Source organism: Cupressus sempervirens, unplaced genomic scaffold (genome assembly GCF_028749045.1).
Source record: "Cupressus sempervirens isolate cs-2001-9-10 unplaced genomic scaffold, ASM2874904v1 CseChr00s100002_03, whole genome shotgun sequence".
Lineage (NCBI taxonomy): Eukaryota > Viridiplantae > Streptophyta > Pinopsida > Cupressales > Cupressaceae > Cupressus > Cupressus sempervirens.
The window spans coordinates 7,716,254-7,736,330 of record NW_028322207.1 but is presented as its reverse complement, the minus strand read 5'-3'; positions in this window follow the sequence as shown (position 1 = coordinate 7,736,330).

Sequence of the window (20,077 nt, the reverse complement as noted above, 5' to 3'; positions counted from 1 at the left end):
TTAATAAATCTTATATAAATGTGATTCAACATCATGGGACCCTTAAGAGATGTAATTTATTTTATGGATTGTTTTTATGTATGTGAGTTATTACTTCTGCTATATTATATCAGTTGATGTTTAATTATTATCTTTAAAAAAAATTGGAAAACTTAGTAAAAATTTAGGTTAATTTCTCTTGTAATAACCCTAATGGTCAAGAAATATTTCCATATCAACTCCCTTAAACATCCAATATCCATAAACACGTCAATAACTATTAGTTTAGCCAAATTTAAACCCCATGGGTTATACATTGGTGGAGACTTAACTATATTCTTTTAAAAAATTGGAATGGAAACAATCATGATAAATAAGTAATAGGGTTTCTACAACTATGACACTCATCCCTACTAGAAAAATCATTAGCAGATTGAGCGTTAGATTGTTCAAGAAACATGTTAAGAAAGTCACACCAGTATGGCCTACTTTGTATCCTTTTACTAGACCTAATTCTAAAGAGTCCTCCCCACTCATTTAAGGTGATAATGAAAATTTTATACAAACATGAGTATATAATTGAGACCCTCTCATATTAGAGTACATTCCCAAGACGTTAATTCACTTAATAAAGAAAAAATACTAAATAAGTGAAAACTGATAGAAATAGACAAATACAGGGGTGAATGAGTATTGAAACCCTTTTACACCAATTAATTATTTCAAAACTTAATCATTTACATCCACTAAGAACAATACTAAAAAGTAAAATGCATAATAATGAGATCATAAGGTCATGATTTAGTTTCAAGGAAACCCTCACCAAGAAAAAAATCTGGTGAGCATGGTACCCACAACCATGTACTAATATGAAAATACTCTATTAGGATTTTTGACCCTATTAGGAATCATTAAATACATTTAGTACATTAGTTCATGTTAGATGGCTAGACCTTGCTAGAGGTATCAACCCTTTTAGGAGATATATTACAATAGGAGCTCATTACTTAATATGGACTCATTATCCAATGTATAACATATAATGATTACAATACCAAAATGATTGTGTTGATATCTAAGTACCTGATTAGTCCTTTATGTAGCTCACATTTGGTTTGATCAATCACAAAATGTCACATTGAATAACTTGTACAACATCATTTCATCATCATCATATAATAAATAATGTTTTCATATTATCATCATACCTCGCATCCAAAAACTAATTCCTTTTTAAAAACTTTCTAACTTATTTTCTCTATCAACCTTCAAAATTGTTTTTCACAAAATGTGTGGCACATTAAACAAAAATAAATATCATAAAATGTTATCCAAGGGTTAACATTTGTGATGTCATCCCTTAAATGCCAAGTAATTTAATTGATAAGGAAATTCAGATCCTTAGGCCAATTTATTGGCATAGCTATCTTGAACCTCACAGACCAGTCAATAGATTAATTGGTGAATTTAGTTATAAAGATTTCATTGATGTCAAGGTACAAAACGGAACCAAGATTAGTAGGAAGAAATGATTGGCAAGACACATTGATCATAAATGTGCAACTCTAGTTCACAAGGGTGGTCAGATAAAGATGAAGTACAAGCCCAATGGAGGTGATGACAAAGGAGCTCTTCTTAGATGGAAGTATGATAAATGATGAGAGAATGTGTAGAAGGATGCCAAGTAGAAAGGAATCTTGTTCAACCGGTGACCATATAGGATGGTTTGTCCAAGTTAGAAAGGAAAGGATGGTCTAGGGTACATGTGATTGTTACATCACAATGTGGGTATAAGTGCACTCGTTGTTGCCTTTGATGGTGATGGGTTGTCATATTAACGAAAAAGTCACAAGAATTCAAATTTGAATTCTTTCCAACAATATTAAGTCATCAAGGACACAAGACACTCATAATTCCTATACAAACATGTTGCATCTGGCAATAGTGGCACACTACTAAAATGAGAAGTTAAGCTAGAAGTAGGGGTGAGAATCAAATTTTGAATCCAAAAATTAGGGTTATAAATCCAAGAAAGAAGAGAGTATAAAAGAAAACAAGGTCTACGAAAAAAATGTTATATTTTTTATTGATTAATGAGAGAGCCAAGAGAGTCAAGCTAAGTGTAATCTTGAAGTGTGGAGAAAGTGACAAAGAGAAGTCATAGCTAAGGAGCTAGTGAATGTGTTGAGGAGGATTCAATGAGCTAGAATAACACAAGTGTGATCCTCTGCAAGAGAGATTAGAGCCAAGTATACAAGTGATCGTATCTAAAGTTGTAGAGCCAAGAGAAGGTAGATCATAGTTCCAAATAGGTCAGAAAAGTTGAAAGGGGTCTATTTCTATGCTAAGTGAAGTGGCAACTTTGTTATATTATTCCTTGTTGTTTTTAATCTTTACAATAATAAATCTTGTTAAGGGTGGACCCTAATAGGTTCTTTGTATTAAATCCCCTAATAGGGTGATAGATTAACTTGTGTTTAGAAGTCCTTTAACCAAGTTACTCCTAACAAGGCAAGACTTTAACAGGTCTTGTTGTTTCCTCAATTTATTGGTTAAAAACGTATGAGTCTTGCTTAATCAATGCTAGGTAATTCAACATAATTTGGCCAATGACTGGGATTGACACTTGATGATAAAATCCTTTTTGTTTTAGGCTCTACTAACCTACGTGGCTATACCTAATAAAAATTGTTTTAATGCAAATCTCTTTAATTAATGCTCTTGAGATTGCAACTAGTTCTCAAGGAGAAATCAAAAATTTGGAATGCTTATGATAAAATGTAAAGAATGAATGTAAATAATGTAATCACCTAAAAATGGTCATCTAGACTATTAGCCCCCTTTTTAACATTTTGGCTAAATTAATTTAATCATTTACCTAGGCCAAATTGCTAATAATCAATTTATTTGATTATAACCTATAGTTTGACTATGCTATCCTAAGTTCATTATTTGATTAAAAGAATATGTCCCCTTTTAATTAAATAAAAGACCCCATTCTTCTAACCCACTTAAAGTGCACACATAAAGTCCTTTTTCTATTTTGCAATTAAAAGAAAAGGCTTTGTGACTTTTGTCTTATATGACAAGTCAACTATCTATTTCTTAGGAGCATTTTTTTGATCTTCTCACTTGCTCTCGATCTATTCACTTTGCTAGGTGTTAGAATTCATTTCAGATCCTAACATCATCTTCCTAATGTTCAGTACTACCGCTATCAGGCTGTGCATTTAGGACTTGCTATCTATTTCTGCATTTCATTTTTTGGAATCAGATATCTATATCTATCATCACCTACTTGGCTTCGATTTTCTTTGACATAATGTGTTCCTATATCGATCACGCATTAATCAAAGAGGGGCAAATGTAATCACCTAAAAATGGTCATCTAGACTATTAGCCCCCTTTTCAACATTTTGGCTAAATTAATTTAATCACTTACCTAAGCCAAATTGCTAATAATCAATTTATTTGATTATAACCTATAGTTTGACTATGCTATCCTAAGTTCATTATTTGATTAAAAGAACATGTCCCCTTTTAATTAAATAAAAGACCCCATTCTTCTAACCCACTTAAAGTGCACACATAAAGTCCTTTTTCTATTTTGCAATTAAAAGAAAAGGCTTTGTGACTTTTGTCTTATATGACAAGTCAACTTATATTCTATTGGTTGACTTGTGTGTGCACATGGATCACTCCTATTTTTGAATTCAACCGTTGATCATCCACCATCTTCATCTTGATCTCCACCGTCCATACATCTTTAAAAGGGAGAGACCTTTCCCCCTCAATCGATCCATCATTTGAATGTTTTTATGCTGCAGGTTTTCTAACAGGTTTCTTTGGAGCTTTGTGGAGAACTTCTCTTTCTTGTCTACATTCTCTCATCCATGGCATTCTAGCTTAGCTTAGCTTTCATCTTTACATGTAGCTTAATCTCACATAGCTTAATAATGGTATTGTAACACTCATCCATGCTTAGAATAGCTGCACTTTTCATATTGATTCTAGTTTAATCTTTAGTTGCATTGCATTCTTGAGGAACTCCTTGGGACATTTTCATTCTTGCATCTTGTCTTTGGAACCTCCCATTGCATGGTTTACTAGCAAGAAGAGTATCTCTAAGGCTCATTTGAGAGCTTTCTTATTTTTGAAATATACTCTCTTGCACTCCATGGATAGGGAGCTCTAAGTCGGCATCCAAGCATTCCGAACTCATGGAATCATTTGGATAGAAGGGTTTAGAGTGGGACACTTTCGAGTGTACATTTTTGGCGCCCACCGTGGGGCAGGACTGTACGTTTTGCCCTACTTTTTCTTGTTTTTGCTCACGTTTTCCGTACTGCTCTGTATTTTCTTTTTTTTACAGTCGCAGTATTGAGGACATTTTTCTAGTATCGCGTGACAGTTCACAGTACTGTCGTGCGACACTTTTTTTGGAAATAGTGTCACGCTTGCAGCCTGTATATTGTCACCCTCTATGCAGAACTATGTCGCACGGATAAAGTAAAACTATCACCTAAACAAAAATTGTCGCCCTCTTATAATGCGAAGTATCGCGTGACTTTTGTTCAGCAAAAAGTATCGCTTGACATTTTTTTGCTCGTTCCTTGAGGAATTTGATCAAATTTCTTCGTAGCTGGCTTGTTGTCGTCTTTGAATAGATTTCTAAACTGTTTTACAGAGGTTTAATTCACAGTTTTTATGATTATTTTGTGCTAACTTATGGGCTAACGAGTTGTGATTGCAGGTTGCCTTTTTTTTGTGAAGAAAATATCGAAATCTTGCATACAAAAAGAACGCATGTCAAAGCTTCAAATGCGCAAGGGCTACTAACGTTGTTTGCAGGGCTGCCCAAAGCATAAAAACCCAAACTTGCTTTATTTTTTTTGTTTCCATGTGCGGCATTGAATAAATTGTTCATTTTTTTATAGGCACATAAAACTTGTGATTGGAATCTTTTGGTAATAGGAGAGTATGCTCTTCACCCTTGTGGTGAATCAAAAATCTTGACTTGCCATTTGGTTTCAAAAGTAAGGGGTAACTAAATCTTCTTGGCGTGTTTGGGAGAAAATGATTGGAATAGGAGAGTATGCTCTTCACCCTTGCGGTGAACCAGAAATCTTGACTTCCAAAAGTTGATCCACTTTGTGTAGTTAGAATCCTTTAGAGGGCCTGCTCTCGGACAACCTGAGAGGAACGACCCAAGTGGGGACAAGCAGATTACCCAGCTCTTCCAACCCACTATAAACTCAAGGCTACCAAGGACACAAAACTTTGGTAGACCTAGTGTTTGTCTTCGCCTAGTGTGATTGCTTATGGGATTTCGACCATAGGGAGATCACTAGGCAAGAATGCTTAAGGTACTCTTGTGATCGCGAGATCGGTTACTCATTGCAAGGTGAGGTGTCCCGTAATTGGGAGCAAGAGGAACACTATGAATGGAAGCCCTATCTAAACACCATAAGTTTGTAACTACCTTTTTTAGCCGCTCAACTTCTTGGTGCAAGGATTGATCCTAGTGGACTACCCGGATCACCCCAAGATTTACACTCACCATATGTGTTCCCTTGGTTGTGCTTATGGCACTTCCATGAAAAAGCCAATATCTCTTGTGGGAAACCACTTGGTGTGAGGCAAAGGAGCATCAAGTGTGGGCCAAGATGTTGAGTAATGAACCATGTCCTTTAGGTAGATATTACTTGATGTGTTCTCGAATGTGGTATACCTGTGAAAATCTTTTGAACATACACATGATGATAATTCTAAGAAAATCTTTTGAGACCTCACATATGCTTGTATCATGCAAGGTTGCTTTGTCCCTTGCTTGATTATTTGAAGAATACTCCATGTGTCACTATCTTGCTTGGAAAGAAATTGTTTTTGAACATCAAACTTGCTATGCTATCAACTATTGTCAAACTTTGTCAACCAAGTCAAAACATCAAATGCAAACATTTTCTTGTGTTGCTTGCTAAGGGGAGTCTCATCATTTGATTTTTATTTTCTATGTTTCTAGTTCTTGAACATGCTTAAAGTGACTCTTTGGTCCTTGTGCTCTTGGTCTTTCTATCTTCATGGTCTATGCATGCTTGATAGTTATCCTTTTGCTAAAATGGTTACCTTGATTTCTTGACTACACTCTTGGGTTGGGAAAGTTGTTCACTTGTCACCCTGCTTGCTCTATCTATTTGGCTATTTGGGCATCTTTCCTAGCTATTGACTTGAGTCATTCATGTCGTAAGTTTCTTGGACATATTGTTTGACAAGTCACTTTAATCTCTCTCTACTATCTTGGAAAGTGAACAGTCTACCTCCTATAGTTTCAACACCAAGTTATCTTCTAGGCTCTTTTATGCTTGGCTTTGCATCTAAAACTATGGGATCTAAACCTTGTGCTACCAAAATTCAACCAAATCTATATGATCATGATATCCTCCATGTCACTAAAGAGTTTCAAGATCTATATGCACAATACAAAGAACTAGAAGAGACAAATGATCTTTCTTACCTTCATCTCTCTAAGCTCATGATGGAAATGAAGTCTAAACTTGAGAAAAGGTTAGAGGAGAAGATTGCATCATTACATGAATCTTCTTTAAGTTCTTTACATGCATGTGAGTCACCTTCTTTGAGTTCATCCTCTTCTTCTAGGTCTACATGCTCTACTTCAAGACATCAAATATCTCCATCTTCTAGATCTAAAGACCTTTGTAGAGAACAAGCACTTGAGCCTATGCCAAAATTTCATGATGGACCTATCTTTGATGAAGATAATGATGAAGACATGGATGCATACCATTCACTTGAGAAACAAAAAAATGACTCTAGACATACTTCTAATAGAACTTTTTCTCCCTTGGAAGATTCTTATGACGACACTTTGCAAAAACTTCTTGGCAATAAGATCATCATGTTACCTAAGTCTAGCTCATATGGAAACCCATTCTTGGATATCTATTGTGCTTATCATCAACATAATGAGCATAGTACTTCAGATTGCATTGAGCTAAAACATAAAATCCAAGATCTTATTGATAATGGAATTATTGGAACCTCTAGTGACTCATGTGTTGAGGATACTTCTCTTGAGCGAGATTATGTTGATGAACCTATGTCTAGTAGTGGCTCCATTACATCTTCCACTTCTTCCAACACTCATTCATCTCCCAACACTTCAAAGCTTTCCAACATTCCTCCATCAAATAAAGAACCTAATGCTTTCCACATTGACTATGTGTATCCTCAAGGGCTATGTCTAAAAGAAACTCAAGCTAACCTTCACTTGGCTGCAAACCTTTTCCATGCTACTAATCCTCAACATCCTCAACCTTCATGCACTACTATGCCTAATCTAAACACTACTCCATTCACTCTTCATTCTCCCTTGTCCTTAGAAGTGGCTCCATGTCAAGAGGACTCTCAAAAAGAAAAAGCTATAAATGTCAAGAAAGATCAAGATCAAGCACCCTTTCATCTCTTTCAAGATTTTCCCCCTCCATATCCTATATCTTGTCCACCTCCTAAGTATGATGAAGACACCACTTCCATTATGTCCCTTGAGCTTACTGAAAATTATGAGAAAAGTTCTCTTCCTATGCTAGCGAAAGCTACTTGTCAAGATCAAAGCATCCCCTCATGTTCTACTTCTCCATATCCACTTCAAAATTGTGCTCAAGATTCAAGTGCTCCTATTAAAAATGTTGTTCCTATCAAAGCTACTCATGATTCTATTGATGGCTTTGACCATGTTGCTCATTCTAAAGATGTTGATATCCCTTCCCACTATCCCTTTGCATCTTCTAAATCTATCCTTGGTCCTTATCCATCTAAGCTAAAGCATTCAAACCTTCCATCCATATTGGGGCCTTATGTTCCTCCATCTCCTACATTCACTCCTAGCTCTCCCATCATACCTCAAGATCAACAAAGACACTCATCCTTGATGACTTTTCACCCATCTATCCATCTAAACCATTCATGTCATCCTTATTCATCCATAAATCCCAAGTCCTTTGGAAGTGAGAATAAACATAAGAATCCATTGAAAAATGAAGATCATTATGTCCCATCTAATCGACATGTTAATGCTAAGAAGGAGAATGCACAAAAGAGACCGCAAAGGTCCACTACTCAAGGAGCTAAACCAAAGAAAATATGGGTTCCTAAATCCATAATTATACAAAGGTACTCTCAAGCACCCAAAGAACGAGGATAATCTAAAGCTATATGGATTCCCAAGTCTCTTTTAGAAGACTTGAATATTGAAAACACTTCAAAGTTGAAATTCAAGCTTCCAAAGGCTTCCATTCCATCTTCTTCCCAAAATCTTCCTAAAATTATTCCAAAGCCTTCCACTCCACTTTTTTCCAAATCTCTTCTACAACCTCATACATCTAAACCTCAAGCTACTTCATCCATGATTCCTCCATCATTCCAATACCCTTCAAGGTGTGTGTCAATGTTGATCTTGTCCAATATTTTAGCTACCCACATGAAATCCTCTAAAGCTTACACCTCCTTTCTATATATGAACTCTTATCCTCCATATATTCTTCCTACTACCATTTCCCTTTCATCACCCTATCAACATCTTTGAGCATACCTTTCTATGGTCTTGGCTTATCATGGCTTATAGGAGCACTATCTAAATTCAAAAAGCTTGAGCTCTTTCTAAAAATTCAAAAAATAAAAAAATAAAAAAAATGAAAATGTGCCTTGGTGAAAGCCACTTCTTGTGGCACCTTGGTAGCAAAAGTAAAGAGAAATAAATCCATCCTACGGTGAAAACTACTTCTTGTGACACCTTGGATAAGTACCATGATGAAAACCTGGCAAACAGGCGTCATGCGTAGTTCTTCCACCATCCATCTATCCCCTCTTCTCTCTTTGATCTTGAAAATGTTGAGCTATCTTTGCATATTGGCTATCTTATCCATGAGATTCTCTATTTTTGCTTTCTCATTCCCTCATAGCCTCCATCTTGAGCTTTATTTTTATTGCTCTATCCCATCGCTATCCTATCTAGTTGACCCCTTGGTCTTGATCATAATAAATGAAACATGGTTCTCATACGTCTCTTGACATGGCTACTCTTTTGGACTACACACTTCATGCTATCTCACTTGTTGGCTTAATTTCTTATCCTACATGATATCTTTCTCATTACTTCCATTGCTTATCCAAAATATGCTTCATATGACTATTTCACCTCTTTCCCTAGCTTGGGTACTCTTGAGGAGTCAGTCCTTGAGGATCACTTTCACTTGTTCCACATTCCTTTCTTATGCATCTTTGCTTATCCATCAGCTTGTTTCTCCATCATGTCCTATACCTTGCTAAACATTGGGAGAAAGTGATGTTATCTTGCTTGAGAACTAGTGATCTCTAAATTATTCTAAAAAATCCAAAAAATCATATATGATGCTGAAAAAATCTTAAAAATTAGAAAATGTCTTGAAAAAAAGATCTTCTTAGTGAAAACCTAGCAATAGGCACTTTGATGTATCACCAAAAAAATCAAAAATACAAAAATACAAAAAAAAATGAAAAAAGTCCTGAAAAAATCTATCAAGTGGTGAAAATCTGGAAACAGGTGCTACTTGAAACCCTTGCACCCATGTCTATCAGTCTCAATCACCTATTTTGCTACACATTTCCTAGCTTGGAATTGTTTCTTGTCCTCGTCTTGGGGGCACAACTGCTTATCCTATTGAGGTATTCTTGTGCATTAGGGTTTCTTTGACAACTCACAAAACAGTGTTTCTCAACACTTCCCCCTCTTTGACATCAAGTGTTTTTCAACACTTTTCAAATAGTTTACCTATGGTCTTCGATGTCGTAATATTTCTCACTATCAAAATCAAGTCTTGAAGAAATGGCCAAGTAACTTGCACACGCGCACTTTAACACTTAAACAACTGAGCTATGCTGATATTTATCTACTTTCTGTGCTGTCTATGATGATTTCTTTTCCATGTGTTACCTCCCTAATAGTCTTTCGAGGATGTCATTGACTAGAAGACTGGGGGCATGGGGCATGTCTTCTTGATTTCTGCTTGTGGGTATACTTTGTTTGTCTATAGTGTTGTAAGCATTTATGCTAGTCCTATTCAACACGTTGACTTACAAATGTATCATCCTTGACTGTTTCGCAAGATCGCACTTGGGGTTTATCCTAGTACTTATGCCTTGATATAGGTGTAATCTTGTTAAATTAAACTTAGGAAATTTAATCATGTATTTATCTTGACTTACATGTCTCTGATGCTTAGATTGGATTTACACATACCTATCTGATATCGATCATATTCATATCCTCATAGTTATACTAGTGATGGTTGTATGATCTCATGATGTCCCTAATAAATGCTCAATGATGAAATTAAGAGTCTAAATGTTATGCACTTCTTGCTAGTAAACCACTTTGCATATTAGCTTGCATTTTAAGTTCATTTTCTAGATTATTCTTGCATATGGGGAGAGCTCTCTCTTCATCTTTTTTGTGGACATATCAGCTAACTCCTTTCATATATTTCTTTACTTTCTTCTTGTTCATGTCTTTTCACCTTCTTAATCTTTCACTTCATCTCTTTTCTATCTTATCATCACATTATATAAATTTTTGACCTCTTAAATAATTTCAACGTCCTAGATTCATTTTCGAGATCGAAATTCAAATTTGAGTTCATCTTGATGGTCAAAATTGTCTTTTAAAATTCTACTTTCTTCTGAGCAGTTAGCTGACCTTTTGAGGTCTAATCTCTGAATCATCACTGGGGCATCTTCATTTCTTCATGTCTTCATCATTTCCATACTTCATATCTACTTAAATTCACTATTTCATGTCTAAAATCACCTTTCTACTCATTTTGACCTTATTTTTATGCTATATCCTTCAAGGTCAACTCTAGTCAAACTGGGGCATTTTATCAATTTTTTTATATAGTCATTCTTGGGTTCTAATCATCTATCTGTCATCTTGGACATTGCTATATTCTAATTTTCTCATTTCTAGCCAATTTTTGCATCCCCTTACCTCATTTCAATTTTGATCCCGAAGGGGTAGAAATACTCTATTACTAATTGCTACAACTATCTATTTCTTAGGAGCATTTTTTTGATCTTCTCACTTGCTCTCGATCTATTCTCTTTGCTAGGTGTTAGAATTCATTTCAGATCCTAACATCATCTTCCGAGTGTTCAGTACTACTGCTATCAGGCTGTGCATTCAGGACTTGCTATCTATTTTTGCATTTCACTCTTCAAAATTAGACATCTATATCTATCATCGCCTACTTGGCTTCGATTTTCTTTGACATAATGTGTTCCCAGATCGATCATGCATTAGTCAAAGAGGGGCAAATGTAATCACCTAAAAATGGTCATCTAGACTATTAGCCCCCTTTTTAACATTTTGGCTAAATTAATTTAATCATTTACCTAGGCCAAATTGCTAATAATCAATTTATTTGATTATAACCTATAGTTTGACTATGCTATCCTAAGTTCATTATTTGATTAAAATAACATGTCCCCTTTTAATTAAATAAAAGACCCCATTCTTCTAACCCACTTAAAGTGCACACATAAAGTCCTTTTTCTATTTTACAATTAAAAGAAAAGGCTTGTGAGACTTTTGTCTTATATGACAAGTCAACTTATATTCTATTGGTTGACTTGTGTGTGCACATGGATCACTCCTATTTTTGAATTCAACCGTTGATCATCCACCATCTTCATCTTGATCTCCATCATCCGTACATCTTTAAAAGGGAGAGAGCTTTCCCCCTCAATCGATCCATCATTTGAATGTTGTTATGTTGCAGGTTTTCTAATAGGTTTCTTTGGAGCTTTGTGGAGAACTTCTCTTTCTTGTCTACATTCTCTCATCCATGGCATTCTAGCTTAGCTTAGCTTTCATCTTTACATGTAGCTTAATCTCACATAGCTTAATAATGGTATTGTAACACTCATCCATGCTTAGAATAGCTGCACTTTTCATATTCATTCTAGTTTAATCTTTAGTTGCATTGCATTCTTGAGGAACTCCTTGGGACATTTGCATTCTTGCATCTTGTCTTTGGAACCTCCCATTGCATGGTTTACTAGCAAGAAGAGTATCTCTAAGGCTCATTTGAGAGCTTTCTTATTTTTGAAATATACTCTCTTGCACTCCATAGATGGGGAGCTCTAAGCCGGCATCCAAGCATTCCGAACTCATGGAATCGTTTGGATAGAAGGGTTTAGAGTGGGACACTTTTGAGTGTATAAATAACAATAGTACTTTAATGTGGTGCAGGGAATCAGGTAAAGAGTCACACCAGTTATAATTGTTAATCAACTTAGTGTTAGCTAGACCAGTCCTTTTCCATTAGGTAAATAAAGTCTAACCCACGTAATCAAAATATCATCAAACTCTGAAGATAGCATCCACACCATCAATTGTTGAATAGAGAGCTTGAGGAATATGAATCCTGATCTAAATGAGTTTAACCATAGTGACGGAAACCAATTAGACAAACATCAAATATCATGTAATATTTGATAATTAAATATACATATAAAGTTTAATCAATCAACAATAACATGAATTCAAAAAGACAATACTGACAATGAGTTATTGAAAATCCAAATATATAAATTGAGGACCAAAGGATAATATCTTATATTTCTATTTGAAATAATGAAAAATAGAGAAATAGTGTAGATATCATAAACCTTGAAACTACATTAATCATTAAAGTTCAACATGTCTTGTAATATTGTATAAAAGCAGTTGTATCAGATATAATTGTATTAGCATATCTTACCACTTATGTTCTATCAAAATAAGATCTTGGTACCCCTTCTTATAGAAAATGAAGGGATCCAACAAAGCTTCAAATCTCTCCGCAATGTAACTATTGTTAATTAACTATCTGATTACAAACTAACTATGCATATTAAGTAAAAACTATTCAATAAAACTTCATGTTTATCATTCTCCAATAATGGCTTCTTCCTCCTCATTAGTTTATGCTTCTAGTTGCACTACTTTTGGGACTTTCATGTAGTCATTTATTCACTTTGAGATATGGGCATGTGTCAGCCATACAAATTGGGAAACCTCAAGAATGGACCTTTGTAAATCTTGTTATTTCTTCCCTGTATCTATTTTCTTTATTGCTTATTTACTCTCATTTATGGTTTTGGACAGCTCGCATAAGTGGCCACTTATACACTTTTCTTACCCATCATCTCAAACATTTCTGCAATTAATGCCTCATAATTTGAGGTACTTGAAATGACTTATTTTTCTTTTAAGATGCTCATTATTCATTTTCACAATTTCATTATGTGATCTGGCTACCCCTTTGAAATGGTGATAATCACCACTTCGTATTGCCCACTCAACAATATTCCCAAAATAGTGAAAAGTTGCTACTTTCCAATCACCTTGTGTCAGTATATGTGATTTTGTGACAAATCACCATTTTCCAAGTCTTTCATCTTATTCATCCAAAAGTAGCAAAAATTGTTACTTCATGAGGTGCATTCTTTGTCTTCTCTAAAATAATGAAACTTTAATATTTGATGAGTACCTTTGATCCCATTTTTCGAAGGCAAAAACATTCTAATCAGGGTTCCTTCTCGAGGAGAAACTAAAAATTCATCGTATCATAGGAATTTTAAGGGTCTACTAGTGGCTCTTTTTGGGGACATATGCTAATTTGAAGCATAATGAGATCTCAGTTGTCTCTGAAGGAAGAAAACCAATACAAGAGAAGATGTTTTCATATCTTACCTTTGGCAAAAACTTTGTATTTTTTATGAAGGAGAATATCCTTTTCAACAACGATGATTTTTCCTTCTACATTCATGAAGTATTCACATGAAAGCTTTGTTTGATTTAGATAACAACATTAATCAATTGCATGATGTTTATGTCCTCAACATGATTCACTCATCCTTGACATTTCTTTGCCCTATATACAAGGTTGAGGTTCAAAAAAAGTTTTCTCTTTGTCACATAAGTATTCATGAAAATCATGCATTATTGGTTTTGTAAGGCCTTCTTGACATTGCATTGATTATTTTCTTTTGTATGCACCAAAGAGGAACCCCTCTCTATCCTAGTCGTCTTTGTACTTTTACTTCTTCTTCCCCCTTATACGATTCATATTCTTTGATACTCATGTCAACTTGATCAATAATTTCATTTTTATCTCTTGATTATAACCTTTATCAATAGTAATCTCAATTATACTAACCAAATTTTGTACATTATGCTCTTCGGGATCATTTTCTTTCGTATTATCAAAATTTGGGTCTGTTTCTTCACATGTCATCATACGTTGCAGCACTTCTTCTTCATCATATATAGACACATCAACTTCTAAGTGCAAACTTGAATAAAAATTTTGACTATTTTCCTTTTCCCTATTCTGATATTCAATTTCTAGTAGTAGTGAGATTTCATCTTTATAACAAGAGAATTTATTTTTATTCCCTACTTCATCAAATTTAATGATATTTTGAGTGAATTTTTTTTCCAACTCTCTCCTTTCCTTCATACTTTGTTTTTTTTCCTTCCTACATATTTTCAAAATATTTGAATTAGAGTCATCAATATTCTCTGAATTATCCACCTTGTGCTGATAGATTTTTGGTATGGGTATCTTCTTTCCAAAGAAGTTTGGTACATATGCATTGAATGATACTTTATGATAATAGGCAGGTATCTTCTTTTCAATTAAAAGTTTGTGTATTTTATTCATTTCCTTTTGATTATTCCTTTGAAAGGTATAAAAGAACCATTGCTCAAATTGCCCCCATGATGAAATAGTTCCTGAGGGCAAATATTCACATCTTTTTCTTGCTTCACCTCTCAAAGTTTTAGAAAAAAGGATCATGATAATATCTTCATCATACAACTCATATTCATTTACAAACTTATAAAATATGTCTATATGATAGACTGTTGATTTCTCCCATTCTCCATAAAACTTTGGCACAATGTTAAAAAATAGATCATAACTTATTCGAGTTTATAATTGAATCTTCTAAAATCTAATGGCCTAATGCCAATAGGAATTAATGGCTTTCTTTTGGATGAATAATTCATCATTTTCTTCAAAAATGTTTTTCTTCTTTGCTAGGTTGATCTCATCAATAGAGTCATTAACCATTATCCGAATAGATTTGTCATCTATTTCAAGGAAAATTTAATTTGCTATATCTTTTGGGCTCTTTTCTTCAATATAGTACAGAAAGAAAAAGTTGTTCTACTTTCTTTGGTCTATGAAATTGAAATTTTTGGGTAGCTCCACAATATAAATTGTGAGCAACTCTCCTGGGTAGAGTCGCCAATCTATTGGTCCCTCAACTTGTTGGTTAAAATACCTATAAGCCTTGATTACTCAATACTCAATAATTTAACACAATTCAGCTAATGAATAGGATTGACACTTGATGATCAAATCCTCTTCAATTTAGGCTTTGCTAATCTAGGTGGGTATACCTAATGAAACTTATTTTAATGTAGATTTATTTAATTGATGCTCTTGAGATTGCAACTAGTTCTCAAGGAGAAGTCAATCTTTTGGAATGCTTATGATAAAATGTAAAGAATGAATGGGAATAATGATGTTGATCTCATGTGGCATAGGTAATCAAGCATATAATTATACTAATTATAAATGTTAATCGACTTAATCTTACCTAGACCAATCCTTTTCTATGAGGTAAATAGATTCTAACACATGTAATCAAAGTATCATCAAACTCTGAAGACATCATGCACACCATCAATTATTGGACAAAGAACTTGAGGATTATGAATCCTAGTCTAAATGAATTAAACCTCAGTGATGGAGACAAATTAGATAAACATCACATGTATCATGTAATATTTGATAATCAAATACATACAAAGTTCAATCCATCAAAAATAACATGAATTCAAAAGGAAAATATAGAAAATGAGTTATTGAACATCCAAATATTGAATTGAACATCAAAGGAAAGTATCTTTATATTGTTATTTGAAATAAGGAATAATAAAAAACTAGTGTAGATTGCATAAACCTTGAAACTAAATTAATAATTAAAGTTCAAGATGTCTTTCAATATTGCATCAAAGGAATTATATCCAATATAATTGTATCAACATATCTTGTAACTTATGTTCTATGAAAATGAGATCTTGGTACCCCTTCAATAGAAATGAAGGGGTGCAAAAAAGCTTCAAATCTCTTCATAACGAAACTATTCCCAATTAACTATTTAATTACAAACTAACTATGCATATTAAGTAAAAACCATTTAATCAAACTTTATGTTTATCATTCTCCAACAGTGGATTCCTCCTCCTCATTAGTTGCAACTCCCACTTGCACTACTTCAAGGAATGTCATGTAGCTATTTATCCACTTTGAAATATGGTCATGTGTTTTCTATACAAATTGGGAAACCTTGGGATTGAACCTTTGTAAGTATTTCCATTTCTTCCTTGTAATTGTTTTCTTTATTTCTTATTTAGCTCTCATTTATGATTCAAACATCTCACACAAGTGGGCACTTCTCCACTTTTCTTATCCATCATCTCAAACATTCCTATAATTAATGTCTCATTAGTTTAGGTACTTGAAATAATTTATTTTCCTTTTAAGATGTTCACTAGTCATTTTTGCAATTTTTCTATGTGATCCAACTGCCCCTTCTGAAATGGAAGAAAACACCACTTTGCACTATCCACTTAGCAATATTCCTAGAATAGAAAAACTTTTCTACTTCATAGTCACCTTGTATTAGTATATGTGATTTTTCAATAAATTGTCTTTTCATTAGCCTTTCATCTTAGTCATCCCAAAAGTAGTAAAAATCACTACTTCGCAAGGTGCCCTATCTGTCTTCTCCAAAATAGCAAAACTTTGCTATTTCACAAGTACATTTTATCCCTTTTTTGAAATGGAAAAAACATGCTTCTTAGGGTTCCTTCGTAAGGAGAAACTAAAAAATTCATGGTACATTTTGCATGGGAATTTATAGGGCCTACCAGGTCTCATTAAAATCCCTTAACAAGGTGGCACCTTATAATGTCTTTGTAATCTTGTAATATAGATAAGATCTTGGTCAGGCACACTTCAAGAGAGTGCAAGCTTTGTGAGATCCACTCACACACTTTGGTTTTCACCCACCTCCCCGCCCCCCACACCCCCCCACCTCCCCAATATACTAATTTGTGTTTGGATTAAAAATTGGTATCAGAGCATGGGTCCTTTGAGGTAAAGAGTTTAAGAGCTTGAGGAAAAGATTGTGATGTTTAAAAGAGATGCACCAAAGTTTTCTAAGGAAAGCTACAACTCATGGTGCAAAAAGATGCATTTGCATCTAAGAACTATTGGTGATGCTTAATAGACCCATGTAGAGTTCAAATATGTTGAGCTTACTTGTCAACTCAATCTAGACTAGTTAAATGAGAAAGAAATGCACATAATCATAATGGATGCTCTAGTGAGCACCTTGTCCAACTTTAAGTACAGAGATGTTGAAGACATAGAAATAACATATTAGATTTGGGAGAATCTCAAAATAATCTATAGTGGTTATAACTATGTCATGAAGGCTAAAGTTGAAAGCTTGAGAGGAAAGTTCAATGACATGAGGATGCAGGAAGGTGAAGAAATTGAGACCTATGGAAAATGAGTGAAAGACGTGAGGTAGCTATCAGAGCATCTGGAGGTGTATTACAAGAGGATGAGTGTGTAATAAATATATTAAGAATCTTACAACTCAAATACACCATAAGAGTGTCAACCATTTAAGCATCGAGAATAATAGACAAGATGGTATTATCTCTTGATGCTTTGGCAGGCAAGCTTGTTGGATTTGAGCTTAGAAAATTTGACAAAAGTCAACCACCTAAGGTTGAAACTACATTCAAAGCCTCAGTTGCACTTGTTGCAACACATAAAGTAAGAGAGGAGGAAAAGAAAGCTAGATACATAAGAGAATTGGAGAGTTTGTATAGAAATTGAACAAGAAGAGCTGGAGGCTTTGTTCGCAAAAAGAAAAGTCAGAGGGAAAAGGAAGTACAAAGGTAAGATTCCATTCAAATTCTTTAATTGCAAGAAGGTAGGACACTATGTTGGTAGATGTCCAGAGAATGAGAAGAAGGAGACCAAAAATAGGTGGAAAATCTCCAAAGGGAAGGATAAAAAGTGATGCTACATTGTCAAAGAAGGTGGAACTGATGAAGACTCAACCAGTGATGATGATGAATATGAATGTGAAGTATCCTTGCTATCATCACCAAAGAAAGGGTGAAGAGAGCCCTGATAACAAGTACCAGTATCTATAAGAACTAGATAATAGATAGTAGTTGCTTTCACCATATGTATGGTGACATGAGCAAGTTCCACGAGGGTAAGGCCTACGACGGAGGAATGGTGAAGTTAACAACAACTCACCATATATAGTGATAGGTATGGGTATTGCAGCCCTAAATGAATCCACCACTTGTAAAGATATACATCTAGTTGAAGGATTGAAATATAACCTATTGAGCATGGCCCAGTTGATGGATAAATGTTATAGGTTTGAATTTAACAAAGGGTCTTGTAAAATATATGTCAAGACAGGAAAATTCTTAGCCATAGGAGAAAAAAGTAGAATTAATCTTTTCTACCTCAATATTTATGATAATAAGTACATTGTAGATAAAAATGATAATAGTTGGTTGTGTCGTAGAAGGCTATGTCATGTAAATTTTGAAAGCATTATCAAGTTTGAAAAGAAAAATTATTTAAGGGGTCAACCTCCTATTACCAAATGAGACAATGTTATGTATAAAGATTGTCAACTAGGAAAGTTTGCAAGTTCTAATTTCTCTAGCAAGTCACTCACTTTTGTACAATTTCTAGATCTAGTTCATAGTAACTTGTGTGGTCCCATGAGGATGAAGAGTGTATCTGGTGATAGATACTTTATATTATTTATTAATGGTTTTTTTAGAATGATGTGGACTGTCTATTTAAAGGAAAAGTCAGAAGCCTTCCACATGTTCAAAGTATACAAGACAAAGGTGGAAAGGGAGAGCGGTAGAGCTTTGAAATGCTTGAGAAAGGAATGAGGAGGTGAGTTCAGCTCACATAGTTTGAAAGTTACTGTTAGGATTGTGGAATCAAGAGATAAATGCCAACTCCTAAGACACCTCAACAAAATGATGTTTCTAAAAGAAGAAATAGAACTATCATAGATGTGCTAGAACATTAATGATTAAGAAATTATTGCACATATCTACTAGAGAGAAGTTGTGAGCACAATTGTGGGCACCTTAAACAATGCATAAGTGAAGAAGGGGATGAAGAAGAGTCCCTGTGAATTTTGGTTTGGTCACCCACCATCAGTGAGTTATTTCAAGGTATTCAAAATAAAATGCTATATTAGAAGAGATGGATATCAAGGAAAGTTTGGACCTAAAAGTGATGAGGGTATCACTTTAGGTTACTCTACCGAAAGCAAGTCATACCAATTTTTTACCCTCAAGAAATATAAGATTGTGGAATCTGCTAATGTGATGGTAGATGAGTTCTTAGAGAAGAACAAGGAAGAAAGCAAGACAGAACTAGAAGACTAGAAATAGTTTGAATACATCCCACTAAGTGAGATAGTGGAGAGACTGTTAGTAGAGGTGGAACCTATACAAGAAGTTGTATTGGCTCAAGTTGAAGGTGTTCAACTTGAAGAATAAAGAACAATAACACTTGAAGGGTAACCAATACTAGAAAATTATATGAGAAAAAATTGCTCAGCCAACTAAATCATTAGAGATAAGGATGTTGGAGTGATGACTAGGAGAAAGGTGAGTGAAATAGTATGTCTACTCTCACACATGAGGTCCAAAGCTATAAGGTAATCTCTAAAATATGAACACTAAAGAAAGGACATGGAGATGGAGATTGATCAAATAACAAAGAATGATACATGAACCTTGGTTTCCCAACTAGAAGAAAAGAATGGCATCGGTACAAAGTGGGTGTTTAGAAACAAGATGAACAAGAATGGAGAGCTAGTTAGAAACAAGGCCATAATTGTTTGCAAAGAACATACA